Raw genomic sequence first — 16,660 nt, 5'->3', positions numbered from 1 at the left:
GTGACATCACTGCAGCTTTGAAAATGTGGATATATTTGTCTTAACCAAAGACTGCACCTCTTTCTGTGTGAGCTCATTCTGTACTGCGTAATGCTTCGTTGCCTTCATTTCAACAAAGTAGGATTACGAGGCCAACGTGCCTTGCAGTCACCCTTGCCGAACATTGTGCTGTGTATGGCCAACTGCTCTGATTAAGCAGCATAGTGTTACAGCTCGAGTTTCTCTTCAATCACGCACAAATCTTTCGCCTTTTACTAAAGATTTCCGTGGGGAGGAACTATTGTGAGTTTTGTTTATTTTTGGGTGCTCTGCTATCTGCAGAGCTGCATTAAGATGTTGAATTGCAGAACGAGATGTGGAAGAGTGTTTGTGTCAGTAGATTAGCCTAGACAGAATGGTTGTTATCAATCCGGTGATCAAATGAAGTTGCTCTTAGCTCATTCTCTAAAGCGCAGCAATCTTGGATCTGTGTGTCTTTTTCTCCCTCTCTTCACAATTGCAGTCTTTGGAACCGCAGCAAAAAAGCGAGTGAGCAAAATCGAGCTCTTATTTACCACGAGAAGGACATGGCCAATATTGTATGGTGGGTTTGTTTCTTTGGAAAGCTTTATGCTTAAGCCTGAGGTGGGGTAAGGAGTTCAGCGTCTTGAAGAAAATGCCTCCCCGTCGGGGAATCGAACCCCGGTCTTCCGCGTGACAGGCGGAGATACTGTCCACTATACTAACGAGGATCACTTATGCAAGAATGTAAACTGTTCAGCTGCACTATTATGTTGAGGTTGCCTGAGAGCAAAAGGCTGCAAGTTTCTTCCGACGAACGTCGCACTGTGGGCTTGTTTTTTTTTTGGACAGATTCATGCTGAAGCTCAAGTTTTTAAGAGGAGTTTAGCATCCTAAAAAAAGCCCCCCCTGGCAGGGAAGCGAACCCTGATCATCCGGGTGACACATGGAAATACTGTCCACTATACTAACAAAGACTAGCGTGCTTTTGGTTATGTCAAGCGTGGGTGGACACTTTCTGCCAGCAGTCTCACCAAACCGAAGCCAAGCCATTCCTCCTTAAGACAGGCAGAGTCAGACATGTAATAAAAACAACGACCGATGGGTTCAGTCCAAAGGGCAAACTGTAGCTTCTGCTGGTTATAGTCACCCTCAAAACCTTTGGCTGTTACCAAGGACTGGGCTCTAATCTGTCTGATGTCCTAATAACACAATTTTACATGGTGACATCACTGCAGCTTTGAAAATGTGGATATATTTGTCTTAACCAAAGACTGCACCTCTTTCTGTGTGAGCTCATTCTGTACTGCGTAATGCTTCGATGCCTTCATTTCAACAAAGTAGGATTACGATGCCAACGTGCCTTGCAGTCACCCTTGCCGAACATTGTGCTGTGTATGGCCAACTGCTCTGATTAAGCAGCATAGTGTTACAGCTCGAGTTTCTCTTCAATCACGCACAAATCTTTCACCTTTTACTAAAGATTTCCGTGGGGAGGAACTATTGTGAGTTTTGTTTATTTTTGGGTGCTCTGCTATCTGCAGAGCTGCATTAAGATGTTGAATTGCAGAACGAGATGTGGAAGAGTGTTTGTGTCAGTAGATTAGCCTAGACAGAATGGTTGTTATCAATCCGGCGATCAAATGAAGTTGCTCTTAGCTCATTCTCTAAAGCGCAGCAATCTTGGATCTGTGTGTCTTTTTCTCCCTCTCTTCACAATTGCAATCTTTGGAACCGCAGCAAAAAAGCGAGTGAGCAAAATCGAGCTCTTTTTTACCACAAGAAGGACATGGCCAATATTGAATGGTGGGTTTGTTTCTTTGGACAGCTTTATGCTTAAGCCTGAGGTGGGGTAAGGAGTTCAGCGTCTTGAAGAAAATGCCTCCCCATCGGGGAATCGAACCCCGGTCTTCCGCGTGACAGGCGTAGATACTGTCCACTATACTAACGAGGATCACTTATGCAAGAATGTAAACTGTTCAGCTGCACTATTATGTTGAGGGTGCCTGAGAGCAAAAGGCTGCAAGTTTCTTCCGACGAACGTCGCACTGTGGGCTTGTTTTTTTTTTGGACAGATTCATGCTGAAGCTCAAGTTTTTAAGAGGAGTTTAGCATCCTAAAAAAAGCCCCCCCTGGCAGGGAAGCGAACCCTGATCATCCGGGTGACACATGGAAATACTGTCCACTATACTAACAAAGACTAGCGTGCTTTTGGTTATGTCAAGCGTGGGTGGACACTTTCTGCCAGCAGTCTCACCAAACCGAAGCCAAGCCATTCCTCCTTAAGACAGGCAGAGTCAGACATGTAATAAAAACAACGACCGATGGGTTCAGTCCAAAGGGCAAACTGTAGCTTCTGCTGGTTATAGTCACCCTCAAAACCTTTGGCTGTTACCAAGGACTGGGCTCTAATCTGTCTGATGTCCTAATAACACAATTTTACATGGTGACATCACTGCAGCTTTGAAAATGTGGATATATTTGTCTTAACCAAAGACTGCACCTCTGTCTGTGTGAGCTCATTCTGTACTGCGTAATGCTTCGATGCCTTCATTTCAACAAAGTAGGATTACGAGGCCAACGTGCCTTGCAGTCACCCTTGCCGAACATTGTGATGTGTATGGCCAACTGCTCTGATTAAGCAGCATAGTGTTACAGCTCGAGTTTCTCTTCAATCACGCACAAATCTTTCGCCTTTTACTAAAGATTTCCGTGGGGAGGAACTATTGTGAGTTTTGTTTATTTTTGGGTGCTCTGCTATCTGCAGAGCTGCATTAAGATGTTGAATTGCAGAACGAGATGTGGAAGAGTGTTTGTGTCAGTAGATTAGCCTAGACAGAATGGTTGTTATCAATCCGGCGATCAAATGAAGTTGCTCTTAGCTCATTCTCTAAAGCGCAGCAATCTTGGATCTGTGTGTCTTTTTCTCCCTCTCTTCACAATTGCAGTCTTTGGAACCGCAGCAAAAAAGCGAGTGAGCAAAATCGAGCTCTTATTTACCACAAGAAGGACATGGCCAATATTGTATGGTGGGTTTGTTTCTTTAGACAGCTTTATGCTTAAGCCTGAGGTGGGGTAAGGAGTTCAGCGTCTTGAAGAAAATGCCTCCCCGTCGGGGAATCGAACCCCGGTCTTCCGCGTGACAGGCGGAGATACTGTCCACTATACTAACGAGGATCACTTATGCAAGAATGTAAACTGTTCAGCTGCACTATTATGTTGAGGGTGCCTGAGAGCAAAAGGCTGCAAGTTTCTTCCGACGAACGTCGCACTGTGGGCTTGTTTTTTTTTTGGACAGATTCATGCTGAAGCTCAAGTTTTTAAGAGGAGTTTAGCATCCTAAAAAAAGCCCCCCCTGGCAGGGAAGCGAACCCTGATCATCCGGGTGACACATGGAAATACTGTCCACTATACTAACAAAGACTAGCGTGCTTTTGGTTATGTCAAGCGTGGGTGGACACTTTCTGCCAGCAGTCTCACCAAACCGAAGCCAAGCCATTCCTCCTTAAGACAGGCAGAGTCAGACATGTAATAAAAACAACGACCGATGGGTTCAGTCCAAAGGGCAAACTGTAGCTTCTGCTGGTTATAGTCACCCTCAAAACCTTTGGCTGTTACCAAGGACTGGGCTCTAATCTGTCTGATGTCCTAATAACACAATTTTACATGGTGACATCACTGCAGCTTTGAAAATGTGGATATATTTGTCTTAACCAAAGACTGCACCTCTTTCTAAGTGACCTCATTCTGTACTGCGTAATGCTTCGATGCCTTCATTTCAACAAAGTAGGATTACGAGGCCAACGTGCCTTGCAGTCACCCTTGCCGAACATTGTGCTGTGTATGGCCAACTGCTCTGATCAAGCAGCATAGTGTTACAGCTCGAGTTTCTCTTCAATCACGCACAAATCTTTCGCCTTTTACTAAAGATTTCCGTGGGGAGGAACTATTGTGAGTTTTGTTTATTTTTGGGTGCTCTGCTATCTGCAGAGCTGCATTAAGATGTTGAATTGCAGAACGAGATGTGGAAGAGTGTTTGTGTCAGTAGATTAGCCTAGACAGAATGGTTGTTATCAATCCGGCGATCAAATGAAGTTGCTCTTAGCTCATTCTCTAAAGCGCAGCAATCTTGGATCTGTGTGTCTTTTTCTCCCTCTCTTCACAATTGCAGTCTTTGGAACCGCAGCAAAAAAGCGAGTGAGCAAAATCGAGCTCTTTTTTACCACAAGAAGGACATGGCCAATATTGTATGGTGGGTTTGTTTCTTTGGAAAGCTTTATGCTTAAGCCTGAGGTGGGGTAAGGAGTTCAGCGTCTTGAAGAAAATGCCTCCCCATCGGGGAATCGAACCCCGGTCTTCCGCGTGACAGGCGTAGATACTGTCCACTATACTAACGAGGATCACTTATGCAAGAATGTAAACTGTTCAGCTGCACTATTATGTTGAGGGTGCCTGAGAGCAAAAGGCTGCAAGTTTCTTCCGACGAACGTCGCACTGTGGGCTTGTTTTTTTGGACAGATTCATGCTGAAGCTCAAGTTTTTGAGAGGAGTTTAGCATCCTAAAAAAAGCACCCCCTGGCAGGGAAGCGAACCCTGATCATCCGGGTGACACATGGAAATACTGACCACTATACTAACAAAGACTAGTGTGCTATTGGATATGTTAAGCGTGGGTGGACACTTTCTGCCAGCAGTCTCACCAAACCGAAGCCAAGCCATTTTTCCTTAAGACAGGCAGAGTCAGACATGTAATAAAAACAACGACCGATGGGTTCAGTCCAAAGGGCAAACTGTAGCTTCTGCTGGTTATAGTCACCCTCAAAACCTTTGGCTGTTACCAAGGACTGGGCTCTAATCTGTCTGATGTCCTAATAACACAATTTTACATGGTGACATCACTGCAGCTTTGAAAATGTGGATATATTTGTCTTAACCAAAGACTGCACCTCTTTCTGTGTGAGCTCATTCTGTACTGCGTAATGCTTCGATGCCTTCATTTCAACAAAGTAGGATTACGAGGCCAACGTGCCTTGCACTCACCCTTGCCGAACATTGTGCTGTGTCAGGCCTACTGCTCTGATTAAGCAGCATAGTGTTACAGCTCGAGTTTCTCTTCAATCACGCACAAATCTTTCGCCTTTTACTAAAGATTTCCGTGGGGAGGAACTATTGTGAGTTTTGTTTATTTTTGGGTGCTCTGCTATCTGCAGAGCTGCATTAAGATGTTGAATTGCAGAACGAGATGTGGAAGAGTGTTTGTGTCAGAAGATTAGCCTAGACAGAATGGTTGTTATCAATCCGGCGATCAAATGAAGTTGCTCTTAGCTCATTCTCTAAAGCGCAGCAATCTTGGATCTGTGTGTCTTTTTCTCCCTCTCTTCACAATTGCAATCTTTGGAACCGCAGCAAAAAAGCGAGTGAGCAAAATCGAGCTCTTTTTTACCACAAGAAGGACATGGCCAATATTGAATGGTGGGTTTGTTTCTTTGGACAGCTTTATGCTTAAGCCTGAGGTGGGGTAAGGAGTTCAGCGTCTTGAAGAAAATGCCTCCCCATCGGGGAATCGAACCCCGGTCTTCCGCGTGACAGGCGTAGATACTGTCCACTATACTAACGAGGATCACTTATGCAAGAATGTAAACTGTTCAGCTGCACTATTATGTTGAGGGTGCCTGAGAGCAAAAGGCTGCAAGTTTCTTCCGACGAACGTCGCACTGTGGGCTTGTTTTTTTTTTGGACAGATTCATGCTGAAGCTCAAGTTTTTAAGAGGAGTTTAGCATCCTAAAAAAAGCCCCCCCTGGCAGGGAAGCGAACCCTGATCATCCGGGTGACACATGGAAATACTGTCCACTATACTAACAAAGACTAGCGTGCTTTTGGTTATGTCAAGCGTGGGTGGACACTTTCTGCCAGCAGTCTCACCAAACCGAAGCCAAGCCATTCCTCCTTAAGACAGGCAGAGTCAGACATGTAATAAAAACAACGACCGATGGGTTCAGTCCAAAGGGCAAACTGTAGCTTCTGCTGGTTATAGTCACCCTCAAAACCTTTGGCTGTTACCAAGGACTGGGCTCTAATCTGTCTGATGTCCTAATAACACAATTTTACATGGTGACATCACTGCAGCTTTGAAAATGTGGATATATTTGTCTTAACCAAAGACTGCACCTCTGTCTGTGTGAGCTCATTCTGTACTGCGTAATGCTTCGATGCCTTCATTTCAACAAAGTAGGATTACGAGGCCAACGTGCCTTGCAGTCACCCTTGCCGAACATTGTGATGTGTATGGCCAACTGCTCTGATTAAGCAGCATAGTGTTACAGCTCGAGTTTCTCTTCAATCACGCACAAATCTTTCGCCTTTTACTAAAGATTTCCGTGGGGAGGAACTATTGTGAGTTTTGTTTATTTTTGGGTGCTCTGCTATCTGCAGAGCTGCATTAAGATGTTGAATTGCAGAACGAGATGTGGAAGAGTGTTTGTGTCAGTAGATTAGCCTAGACAGAATGGTTGTTATCAATCCGGCGATCAAATGAAGTTGCTCTTAGCTCATTCTCTAAAGCGCAGCAATCTTGGATCTGTGTGTCTTTTTCTCCCTCTCTTCACAATTGCAGTCTTTGGAACCGCAGCAAAAAAGCGAGTGAGCAAAATCGAGCTCTTATTTACCACAAGAAGGACATGGCCAATATTGTATGGTGGGTTTGTTTCTTTGGACAGCTTTATGCTTAAGCCTGAGGTGGGGTAAGGAGTTCAGCGTCTTGAAGAAAATGCCTCCCCGTCGGGGAATCGAACCCCGGTCTTCCGCGTGACAGGCGGAGATACTGTCCACTATACTAACGAGGATCACTTATGCAAGAATGTAAACTGTTCAGCTGCACTATTATGTTGAGGTTGCCTGAGAGCAAAAGGCTGCAAGTTTCTTCCGACGAACGTCGCACTGTGGGCTTGTTTTTTTTTTGGACAGATTCATGCTGAAGCTCAAGTTTTTAAGAGGAGTTTAGCATCCTAAAAAAAGCCCCCCCTGGCAGGGAAGCGAACCCTGATCATCCGGGTGACACATGGAAATACTGTCCACTATACTAACAAAGACTAGCGTGCTTTTGGTTATGTCAAGCGTGGGTGGACACTTTCTGCCAGCAGTCTCACCAAACCGAAGCCAAGCCATTCCTCCTTAAGACAGGCAGAGTCAGACATGTAATAAAAACAACGACCGATGGGTTCAGTCCAAAGGGCAAACTGTAGCTTCTGCTGGTTATAGTCACCCTCAAAACCTTTGGCTGTTACCAAGGACTGGGCTCTAATCTGCCTGATGTCCTAATAACACAATTTTACATGGTGACATCACTGCAGCTTTGAAAATGTGGATATATTTGTCTTAACCAAAGACTGCACCTCTTTCTGTGTGAGCTCATTCTGTACTGCGTAATGCTTCGATGCCTTCATTTCAACAAAGTAGGATTACGAGGCCAACGTGCCTTGCAGTCACCCTTGCTGAACATTGTGCTGTGTATGGCCAACTGCTCTGATTAAGCAGCATAGTGTTACAGCTTGAGTTTCTCTTCAATCACGCACAAATCTTTCGCCTTTTACTAAAGATTTCCGTGGGGAGGAACTATTGTGAGTTTTGTTTATTTTTGGGTGCTCTGCTATCTGCAGAGCTGCATTAAGATGTTGAATTGCAGAACGAGATGTGGAAGAGTGTTTGTGTCAGTAGATTAGCCTAGACAGAATGGTTGTTATCAATCCGGCGATCAAATGAAGTTGCTCTTAGCTCATTCTCTAAAGCGCAGCAATCTTGGATCTGTGTGTCTTTTTCTCCCTCTCTTCACAATTGCAGTCTTTGGAACCGCAGCAAAAAGCGAGTGAGCAAAATCGAGCTCTTATTTACCACAAGAAGGACATGGCCAATATTGTATGGTGGGTTTGTTTCTTTGGACAGCTTTATGCTTAAGCCTGAGGTGGGGTAAGGAGTTCAGCGTCTTGAAGAAAACGCCTCCCCGTCGGAGGAATCGAACCCCGGTCTTCCGCGTGACAGGCGGAGATACTGTCCACTATACTAACGAGGATCACTTATGCAAGAATGTAAACTGTTCAGCTGCACTATTATGTTGAGGGTGCCTGAGAGCAAAAGGCTGCAAGTTTCTTCCGACGAACGTCGCACTGTGGGCTTGTTTTTTTTTTGGACAGATTCATGCTGAAGCTCAAGTTTTTAAGAGGAGTTTAGCATCCTAAAAAAAGCCCCCCCTGGCAGGGAAGCGAACCCTGATCATCCGGGTGACACATGGAAATACTGTCCACTATACTAACAAAGACTAGCGTGCTTTTGGTTATGTCAAGCGTGGGTGGACACTTTCTGCCAGCAGTCTCACCAAACCGAAGCCAAGCCATTCCTCCTTAAGACAGGCAGAGTCAGACATGTAATAAAAACAACGACCGATGGGTTCAGTCCAAAGGGCAAACTGTAGCTTCTGCTGGTTATAGTCACCCTCAAAACCTTTGGCTGTTACCAAGGACTGGGCTCTAATCTGTCTGATGTCCTAATAACACAATTTTACATGGTGACATCACTGCAGCTTTGAAAATGTGGATATATTTGTCTTAACCAAAGACTGCACCTCTTTCTAAGTGACCTCATTCTGTACTGCGTAATGCTTCGATGCCTTCATTTCAACAAAGTAGGATTACGAGGCCAACGTGCCTTGCAGTCACCCTTGCCGAACATTGTGCTGTGTATGGCCAACTGCTCTGATTAAGCAGCATAGTGTTACAGCTCGAGTTTCTCTTCAATCACGCACAAATCTTTCGCCTTTTACTAAAGATTTCCGTGGGGAGGAACTATTGTGAAATTTGTTTATTTTTGGGTGCTCTGCTATCTGCAGAGCTGCATTAAGATGTTGAATTGCAGAACGAGATGTGGAAGAGTGTTTGTGTCAGTAGATTAGCCTAGACAGAATGGTTGTTATCAATCCGGCGATCAAATGAAGTTGCTCTTAGCTCATTCTCTAAAGCGCAGCAATCTTGGATCTGTGTGTCTTTTTCTCCCTCTCTTCACAATTGCAATCTTTGGAACCGCAGCAAAAAAGCGAGTGAGCAAAATCGAACTCTTTTTTACCACAAGAAGGACATGGCCAATATTGAATGGTGGGTTTGTTTCTTTGGACAGCTTTATGCTTAAGCCTGAGGTGGGGTAAGGAGTTCAGCGTCTTGAAGAAAATGCCTCCCCATCGGGGAATCGAACCCCGGTCTTCCGCGTGACAGGCGTAGATACTGTCCACTATACTAACGAGGATCACTTATGCAAGAATGTAAACTGTTCAGCTGCACTATTATGTTGAGGGTGCCTGAGAGCAAAAGGCTGCAAGTTTCTTCCGACGAACGTCGCACTGTGGGCTTGTTTTTTTTTTGGACAGATTCATGCTGAAGCTCAAGTTTTTAAGAGGAGTTTAGCATCCTAAAAAAAGCCCCCCCTGGCAGGGAAGCGAACCCTGATCATCCGGGTGACACATGGAAATACTGTCCACTATACTAACAAAGACTAGCGTGCTTTTGGTTATGTCAAGCGTGGGTGGACACTTTCTGCCAGCAGTCTCACCAAACCGAAGCCAAGCCATTCCTCCTTAAGACAGGCAGAGTCAGACATGTAATAAAAACAACGACCGATGGGTTCAGTCCAAAAGGCAAACTGTAGCTTCTGCTGGTTATAGTCACCCTCAAAACCTTTGGCTGTTACCAAGGACTGGGCTCTAATCTGCCTGATGTCCTAATAACACAATTTTACATGGTGACATCACTGCAGCTTTGAAAATGTGGATATATTTGTCTTAACCAAAGACTGCACCTCTTTCTGTGTGAGCTCATTCTGTACTGCGTAATGCTTCGATGCCTTCATTTCAACAAAGTAGGATTACGAGGCCAACGTGCCTTGCAGTCACCCTTGCTGAACATTGTGCTGTGTATGGCCAACTGCTCTGATTAAGCAGCATAGTGTTACAGCTTGAGTTTCTCTTCAATCACGCACAAATCTTTCGCCTTTTACTAAAGATTTCCGTGGGGAGGAACTATTGTGAGTTTTGTTTATTTTTGGGTGCTCTGCTATCTGCAGAGCTGCATTAAGATGTTGAATTGCAGAACGAGATGTGGAAGAGTGTTTGTGTCAGTAGATTAGCCTAGACAGAATGGTTGTTATCAATCCGGCGATCAAATGAAGTTGCTCTTAGCTCATTCTCTAAAGCGCAGCAATCTTGGATCTGTGTGTCTTTTTCTCCCTCTCTTCACAATTGCAGTCTTTGGAACCGCAGCAAAAAGCGAGTGAGCAAAATCGAGCTCTTATTTACCACAAGAAGGACATGGCCAATATTGTATGGTGGGTTTGTTTCTTTGGACAGCTTTATGCTTAAGCCTGAGGTGGGGTAAGGAGTTCAGCGTCTTGAAGAAAACGCCTCCCCGTCGGGGAATCGAACCCCGGTCTTCCGCGTGACAGGCGGAGATACTGTCCACTATACTAACGAGGATCACTTATGCAAGAATGTAAACTGTTCAGCTGCACTATTATGTTGAGGGTGCCTGAGAGCAAAAGGCTGCAAGTTTCTTCCGACGAACGTCGCACTGTGGGCTTGTTTTTTTGGACAGATTCATGCTGAAGCTCAAGTTTTTGAGAGGAGTTTAGCATCCTAAAAAAAGCACCCCCTGGCAGGGAAGCGAACCCTGATCATCCGGGTGACACATGGAAATACTGACCACTATACTAACAAAGACTAGTGTGCTATTGGATATGTTAAGCGTGGGTGGACACTTTCTGCCAGCAGTCTCACCAAACCGAAGCCAAGCCATTTTTCCTTAAGACAGGCAGAGTCAGACATGTAATAAAAAGAACGACCGATGGGTTCAGTCCAAAGGGCAAATTGTAGCTTCTGCTGGTTATAGTCACCCTCAAAACCTTTGGCTGTTACCAAGGACTGGGCTCTAATCTGTCTGATGTCCTAATAACACAATTTTACATGGTGACATCACTGCAGCTTTGAAAATGTGGATATATTTGTCTTAACCAAAGACTGCACCTCTTTCTGTGTGAGCTCATTCTGTACTGCGTAATGCTTCGATGCCTTCATTTCAACAAAGTAGGATTACGAGGCCAACGTGCCTTTCACTCACCCTTGCCGAACATTGTGCTGTGTCAGGCCTACTGCTCTGATTAAGCAGCATAGTGTTACAGCTCGAGTTTCTCTTCAATCACGCACAAATCTTTCGCCTTTTACTAAAGATTTCCGTGGGGAGGAACTATTGTGAGTTTTGTTTATTTTTGGGTGCTCTGCTATCTGCAGAGCTGCATTAAGATGTTGAATTGCAGAACGAGATGTGGAAGAGTGTTTGTGTCAGAAGATTAGCCTAGACAGAATGGTTGTTATCAATCCGGCGATCAAATGAAGTTGCTCTTAGCTCATTCTCTAAAGCGCAGCAATCTTGGATCTGTGTGTCTTTTTCTCCCTCTCTTCACAATTGCAATCTTTGGAACCGCAGCAAAAAAGCGAGTGAGCAAAATCGAGCTCTTTTTTACCACAAGAAGGACATGGCCAATATTGAATGGTGGGTTTGTTTCTTTGGACAGCTTTATGCTTAAGCCTGAGGTGGGGTAAGGAGTTCAGCGTCTTGAAGAAAATGCCTCCCCATCGGGGAATCGAACCCCGGTCTTCCGCGTGACAGGCGTAGATACTGTCCACTATACTAACGAGGATCACTTATGCAAGAATGTAAACTGTTCAGCTGCACTATTATGTTGAGGGTGCCTGAGAGCAAAAGGCTGCAAGTTTCTTCCGACGAACGTCGCACTGTGGGCTTGTTTTTTTTTTGGACAGATTCATGCTGAAGCTCAAGTTTTTAAGAGGAGTTTAGCATCCTAAAAAAAGCCCCCCCTGGCAGGGAAGCGAACCCTGATCATCCGGGTGACACATGGAAATACTGTCCACTATACTAACAAAGACTAGCGTGCTTTTGGTTATGTCAAGCGTGGGTGGACACTTTCTGCCAGCAGTCTCACCAAACCGAAGCCAAGCCATTCCTCCTTAAGACAGGCAGAGTCAGACATGTAATAAAAACAACGACCGATGGGTTCAGTCCAAAGGGCAAACTGTAGCTTCTGCTGGTTATAGTCACCCTCAAAACCTTTGGCTGTTACCAAGGACTGGGCTCTAATCTGTCTGATGTCCTAATAACACAATTTTACATGGTGACATCACTGCAGCTTTGAAAATGTGGATATATTTGTCTTAACCAAAGACTGCACCTCTGTCTGTGTGAGCTCATTCTGTACTGCGTAATGCTTCGATGCCTTCATTTCAACAAAGTAGGATTACGAGGCCAACGTGCCTTGCAGTCACCCTTGCCGAACATTGTGATGTGTATGGCCAACTGCTCTGATTAAGCAGCATAGTGTTACAGCTCGAGTTTCTCTTCAATCACGCACAAATCTTTCGCCTTTTACTAAAGATTTCCGTGGGGAGGAACTATTGTGAGTTTTGTTTATTTTTGGGTGCTCTGCTATCTGCAGAGCTGCATTAAGATGTTGAATTGCAGAACAAGATGTGGAAGAGTGTTTGTGTCAGTAGATTAGCCTAGACAGAATGGTTGTTATCAATCCGGCGATCAAATGAAGTTGCTCTTAGCTCATTCTCTAAAGCGCAGCAATCTTGGATCTGTGTGTCTTTTTCTCCCTCTCTTCACAATTGCAGTCTTTGGAACCGCAGCAAAAAAGCGAGTGAGCAAAATCGAGCTCTTATTTACCACAAGAAGGACATGGCCAATATTGTATGGTGGGTTTGTTTCTTTGGACAGCTTTATGCTTAAGCCTGAGGTGGGGTAAGGAGTTCAGCGTCTTGAAGAAAATGCCTCCCCGTCGGGGAATCGAACCCCGGTCTTCCGCGTGACAGGCGGAGATACTGTCCACTATACTAACGAGGATCACTTATGCAAGAATGTAAACTGTTCAGCTGCACTATTATGTTGAGGGTGCCTGAGAGCAAAAGGCTGCAAGTTTCTTCCGACGAACGTCGCACTGTGGGCTTGTTTTTTTTTTGGACAGATTCATGCTGAAGCTCAAGTTTTTAAGAGGAGTTTAGTATCCTAAAAAAAGCCCCCCCTGGCAGGGAAGCGAACCCTGATCATCCGGGTGACACATGGAAATACTGTCCACTATACTAACAAAGACTAGCGTGCTTTTGGTTATGTCAAGCGTGGGTGGACACTTTCTGCCAGCAGTCTCACCAAACCGAAGCCAAGCCATTCCTCCTTAAGACAGGCAGAGTCAGACATGTAATAAAAACAACGACCGATGGGTTCAGTCCAAAGGGCAAACTGTAGCTTCTGCTGGTTATAGTCACCCTCAAAACCTTTGGCTGTTACCAAGGACTGGGCTCTAATCTGTCTGATGTCCTAATAACACAATTTTACATGGTGACATCACTGCAGCTTTGAAAATGTGGATATATTTGTCTTAACCAAAGACTGCACCTCTTTCTAAGTGACCTCATTCTGTACTGCGTAATGCTTCGATGCCTTCATTTCAACAAAGTAGGATTACGAGGCCAACGTGCCTTGCAGTCACCCTTGCCGAACATTGTGCTGTGTATGGCCAACTGCTCTGATTAAGCAGCATAGTGTTACAGCTCGAGTTTCTCTTCAATCACGCACAAATCTTTCGCCTTTTACTAAAGATTTCCGTGGGGAGGAACTATTGTGAGTTTTGTTTATTTTTGGGTGCTCTGCTATCTGCAGAGCTGCATTAAGATGTTGAATTGCAGAACGAGATGTGGAAGAGTGTTTGTGTCAGTAGATTAGCCTAGACAGAATGGTTGTTATCAATCCGTCGATCAAATGAAGTTGCTCTTAGCTCATTCTCTAAAGCGCAGCAATCTTGGATCTGTGTGTCTTTTTCTCCCTCTCTTCACAATTGCAGTCTTTGGAACCGCAGCAAAAAAGCGAGTGAGCAAAATCGAGCTCTTTTTTACCACAAGAAGGACATGGCCAATATTGTATGGTGGGTTTGTTTCTTTGGAAAGCTTTATGCTTAAGCCTGAGGTGGGGTAAGGAGTTCAGCGTCTTGAAGAAAATGCCTCCCCGTCGGGGAATCGAACCCCGGTCTTCCGCGTGACAGGCGCAGATACTGTCCACTATACTAACGAGGATCACTTATGCAAGAATGTAAACTGTTCAGCTGCACTATTATGTTGAGGTTGCCTGAGAGCAAAAGGCTGCAAGTTTCTTCCGACGAACGTCGCACTGTGGGCTTGTTTTTTTTTTGGACAGATTCATGCTGAAGCTCAAGTTTTTAAGAGGAGTTTAGCATCCTAAAAAAAGCCCCCCCTGGCAGGGAAGCGAACCCTGATCATCCGGGTGACACATGGAAATACTGTCCACTATACTAACAAAGACTAGCGTGCTTTTGGTTATGTCAAGCGTGGGTGGACACTTTCTGCCAGCAGTCTCACCAAACCGAAGCCAAGCCATTCCTCCTTAAGACAGGCAGAGTCAGACATGTAATAAAAACAACGACCGATGGGTTCAGTCCAAAGGGCAAACTGTAGCTTCTGCTGGTTATAGTCACCCTCAAAACCTTTGGCTGTTACCAAGGACTGGGCTCTAATCTGTCTGATGTCCTAATAACACAATTTTACATGGTGACATCACTGCAGCTTTGAAAATGTGGATATATTTGTCTTAACCAAAGACTGCACCTCTTTCTGTGTGAGCTCATTCTGTACTGCGTAATGCTTCGATGCCTTCATTTCAACAAAGTAGGATTACGAGGCCAACGTGCCTTTCACTCACCCTTGCCGAACATTGTGCTGTGTCAGGCCTACTGCTCTGATTAAGCAGCATAGTGTTACAGCTCGAGTTTCTCTTCAATCACGCACAAATCTTTCGCCTTTTACTAAAGATTTCCGTGGGGAGGAACTATTGTGAGTTTTGTTTATTTTTGGGTGCTCTGCTATCTGCAGAGCTGCATTAAAATGTTGAATTGCAGAACGAGATGTGGAAGAGTGTTTGTGTCAGTAGATTAGCCTAGACAGAATGGTTGTTATCAATCCGGCGATCAAATGAAGTTGCTCTTAGCTCATTCTCTAAAGCGCAGCAATCTTGGATCTGTGTGTCTTTTTCTCCCTCTCTTCACAATTGCAGTCTTTGGAACCGCAGCAAAAAAGCGAGTGAGCAAAATCGAGCTCTTTTTTACCACAAGAAGGACATGGCCAATATTGTATGGTGGGTTTGTTTCTTTGGACAGCTTTATGCTTAAGCCTGAGGTGGGGTAAGGAGTTCAGCGTCTTGAAGAAAATGCCTCCCCGTCGGGGAATCGAACCCCGGTCTTCCGCGTGACAGGCGGAGATACTGTCCACTATACTAACGAGGATCACTTATGCAAGAATGTAAACTGTTCAGCTGCACTATTATGTTGAGGGTGCCTGAGAGCAAAAGGCTGCAAGTTTCTTCCGACGAACGTCGCACTGTGGGCTTGTTTTTTTTTGGACAGATTCATGCTGAAGCTCAAGTTTTTAAGAGGAGTTTAGCATCCTAAAAAAAGCCCCCCCTGGCAGGGAAGCGAACCCTGATCATCCGGGTGACACATGGAAATACTGTCCACTATACTAACAAAGACTAGCGTGCTTTTGGTTATGTCAAGCGTGGGTGGACACTTTCTGCCAGCAGTCTCACCAAACCGAAGCCAAGCCATTCCTCCTTAAGACAGGCAGAGTCAGACATGTAATAAAAACAACGACCGATGGGTTCAGTCCAAAGGGCAAACTGTAGCTTCTGCTGGTTATAGTCACCCTCAAAACCTTTGGCTGTTACCAAGGACTGGGCTCTAATCTGTCTGATGTCCTAATAACACAATTTTACATGGTGACATCACTGCAGCTTTGAAAATGTGGATATATTTGTCTTAACCAAAGACTGCACCTCTTTCTGTGTGAGCTCATTCTGTACTGCATAATGCTTCGATGCCTTCATTTCAACAAAGTAGGATTACGAGGCCAACGTGCCTTGCAGTCACCCTTGCCGAACATTGTGCTGTGTATGGCCAACTGCTCTGATTAAGCAGCATAGTGTTACAGCTCGAGTTTCTCTTCACTCACGCACAAATCTTTCGCCTTTTACTAAAGATATCCGTGGGGAGGAACTATTGTGAGTTTTGTTTATTTTTGGGTGCTCTGCTATCTGCAGAGCTGCATTAAGATGTTGAATTGCAGAATGAGATGTGGAAGAGTGTTTGTGTCAGTAGATTAGCCTAGACAGAATGGTTGTTATCAATCCGGCGATCAAATGAAGTTGCTCTTAGCTCATTCTCTAAAGCGCAGCAATCTTGGATCTGTGTGTCTTTTTCTCCCTCTCTTCACAATTGCAGTCTTTGGAACCGCAGCAAAAAAGCGAGTGAGCAAAATCGAGCTATTATTTACCACAAGAAGGACATGGCCAATATTGTATGGTGGGTTTGTTTCTTTGGACAGCTTTATGCTTAAGCCTGAGGTGGGGTAAGGAGTTCAGCGTCTTGAAGAAAATGCCTCCCCGTCGGGGAATCGAACCGCGGTCTTCCGCGTGACAGGCGGAGATACTGTCCACTATACTAACGAGGATCACTTATGCAAGAATGTAAACTGTTCAGCTGCACTAT

The 16,660-nt window shown here is 44.9% G+C and overlaps 2 long non-coding RNA genes and 20 other non-coding genes across 22 annotated transcripts in view; 16 read left to right on the top strand and 6 right to left on the bottom strand.

Moving 5' to 3' along the window:
- Positions 1–16,660, top strand: part of LOC148679708 (uncharacterized) — an 890,299-nt gene that overhangs the window by 129,553 nt on the left and 744,086 nt on the right. The gene's annotated exons all lie outside the window — the stretch shown is intronic.
- LOC147844206 (U5 spliceosomal RNA) lies at positions 210–325 on the top strand. The gene has a single exon (XR_015492273.1). It is a non-coding gene; the product is annotated as a U5 spliceosomal RNA (small nuclear RNA).
- On the bottom strand, positions 660–731 carry trnad-guc (transfer RNA aspartic acid (anticodon GUC)). The gene has a single exon. It is a non-coding gene; the product is annotated as a tRNA-Asp (tRNA).
- Positions 1,433–1,548, top strand: LOC147844204 (U5 spliceosomal RNA). The gene has a single exon (XR_015492382.1). It is a non-coding gene; the product is annotated as a U5 spliceosomal RNA (small nuclear RNA).
- On the top strand, positions 1,525–3,023 carry LOC147844202 (uncharacterized). Its single transcript, XR_015490673.1, has 2 exons — positions 1,525–2,533; positions 2,594–3,023. It is a non-coding gene; the product is annotated as an uncharacterized LOC147844202 (long non-coding RNA).
- Positions 2,656–2,771, top strand: LOC147844203 (U5 spliceosomal RNA). Its single transcript, XR_015492272.1, has one exon. It is a non-coding gene; the product is annotated as a U5 spliceosomal RNA (small nuclear RNA).
- Positions 3,106–3,177, bottom strand: trnad-guc (transfer RNA aspartic acid (anticodon GUC)). Its single transcript has one exon. It is a non-coding gene; the product is annotated as a tRNA-Asp (tRNA).
- On the top strand, positions 3,879–3,994 carry LOC147844200 (U5 spliceosomal RNA). Its single transcript, XR_015492271.1, has one exon. It is a non-coding gene; the product is annotated as a U5 spliceosomal RNA (small nuclear RNA).
- Positions 5,099–5,214, top strand: LOC147844199 (U5 spliceosomal RNA). Its single transcript, XR_015492270.1, has one exon. It is a non-coding gene; the product is annotated as a U5 spliceosomal RNA (small nuclear RNA).
- On the top strand, positions 6,322–6,437 carry LOC147844198 (U5 spliceosomal RNA). The gene has a single exon (XR_015492269.1). It is a non-coding gene; the product is annotated as a U5 spliceosomal RNA (small nuclear RNA).
- On the bottom strand, positions 6,772–6,843 carry trnad-guc (transfer RNA aspartic acid (anticodon GUC)). The gene has a single exon. It is a non-coding gene; the product is annotated as a tRNA-Asp (tRNA).
- Positions 7,545–7,660, top strand: LOC147844196 (U5 spliceosomal RNA). Its single transcript, XR_015492335.1, has one exon. It is a non-coding gene; the product is annotated as a U5 spliceosomal RNA (small nuclear RNA).
- LOC147844195 (U5 spliceosomal RNA) lies at positions 8,770–8,883 on the top strand. The gene has a single exon (XR_015492383.1). It is a non-coding gene; the product is annotated as a U5 spliceosomal RNA (small nuclear RNA).
- LOC147844194 (U5 spliceosomal RNA) lies at positions 9,991–10,106 on the top strand. The gene has a single exon (XR_015492334.1). It is a non-coding gene; the product is annotated as a U5 spliceosomal RNA (small nuclear RNA).
- Positions 10,440–10,511, bottom strand: trnad-guc (transfer RNA aspartic acid (anticodon GUC)). Its single transcript has one exon. It is a non-coding gene; the product is annotated as a tRNA-Asp (tRNA).
- Positions 11,210–11,325, top strand: LOC147844192 (U5 spliceosomal RNA). Its single transcript, XR_015492268.1, has one exon. It is a non-coding gene; the product is annotated as a U5 spliceosomal RNA (small nuclear RNA).
- Positions 12,433–12,548, top strand: LOC147844191 (U5 spliceosomal RNA). Its single transcript, XR_015492267.1, has one exon. It is a non-coding gene; the product is annotated as a U5 spliceosomal RNA (small nuclear RNA).
- Positions 12,883–12,954, bottom strand: trnad-guc (transfer RNA aspartic acid (anticodon GUC)). Its single transcript has one exon. It is a non-coding gene; the product is annotated as a tRNA-Asp (tRNA).
- On the top strand, positions 13,656–13,771 carry LOC147844189 (U5 spliceosomal RNA). The gene has a single exon (XR_015492266.1). It is a non-coding gene; the product is annotated as a U5 spliceosomal RNA (small nuclear RNA).
- Positions 14,879–14,994, top strand: LOC147844188 (U5 spliceosomal RNA). Its single transcript, XR_015492265.1, has one exon. It is a non-coding gene; the product is annotated as a U5 spliceosomal RNA (small nuclear RNA).
- On the bottom strand, positions 15,329–15,400 carry trnad-guc (transfer RNA aspartic acid (anticodon GUC)). Its single transcript has one exon. It is a non-coding gene; the product is annotated as a tRNA-Asp (tRNA).
- LOC147844186 (U5 spliceosomal RNA) lies at positions 16,101–16,216 on the top strand. The gene has a single exon (XR_015492376.1). It is a non-coding gene; the product is annotated as a U5 spliceosomal RNA (small nuclear RNA).

The sequence above is a fragment of the Danio rerio genome, chromosome 5 (assembly GCF_052040795.2).
Source record: "Danio rerio strain M-AB ecotype USA chromosome 5, GRCz13ab, whole genome shotgun sequence".
Taxonomy (NCBI): Eukaryota; Metazoa; Chordata; class Actinopteri; order Cypriniformes; family Danionidae; genus Danio; species Danio rerio.
This window is presented reverse-complemented; position numbering and strand designations above follow the sequence as displayed.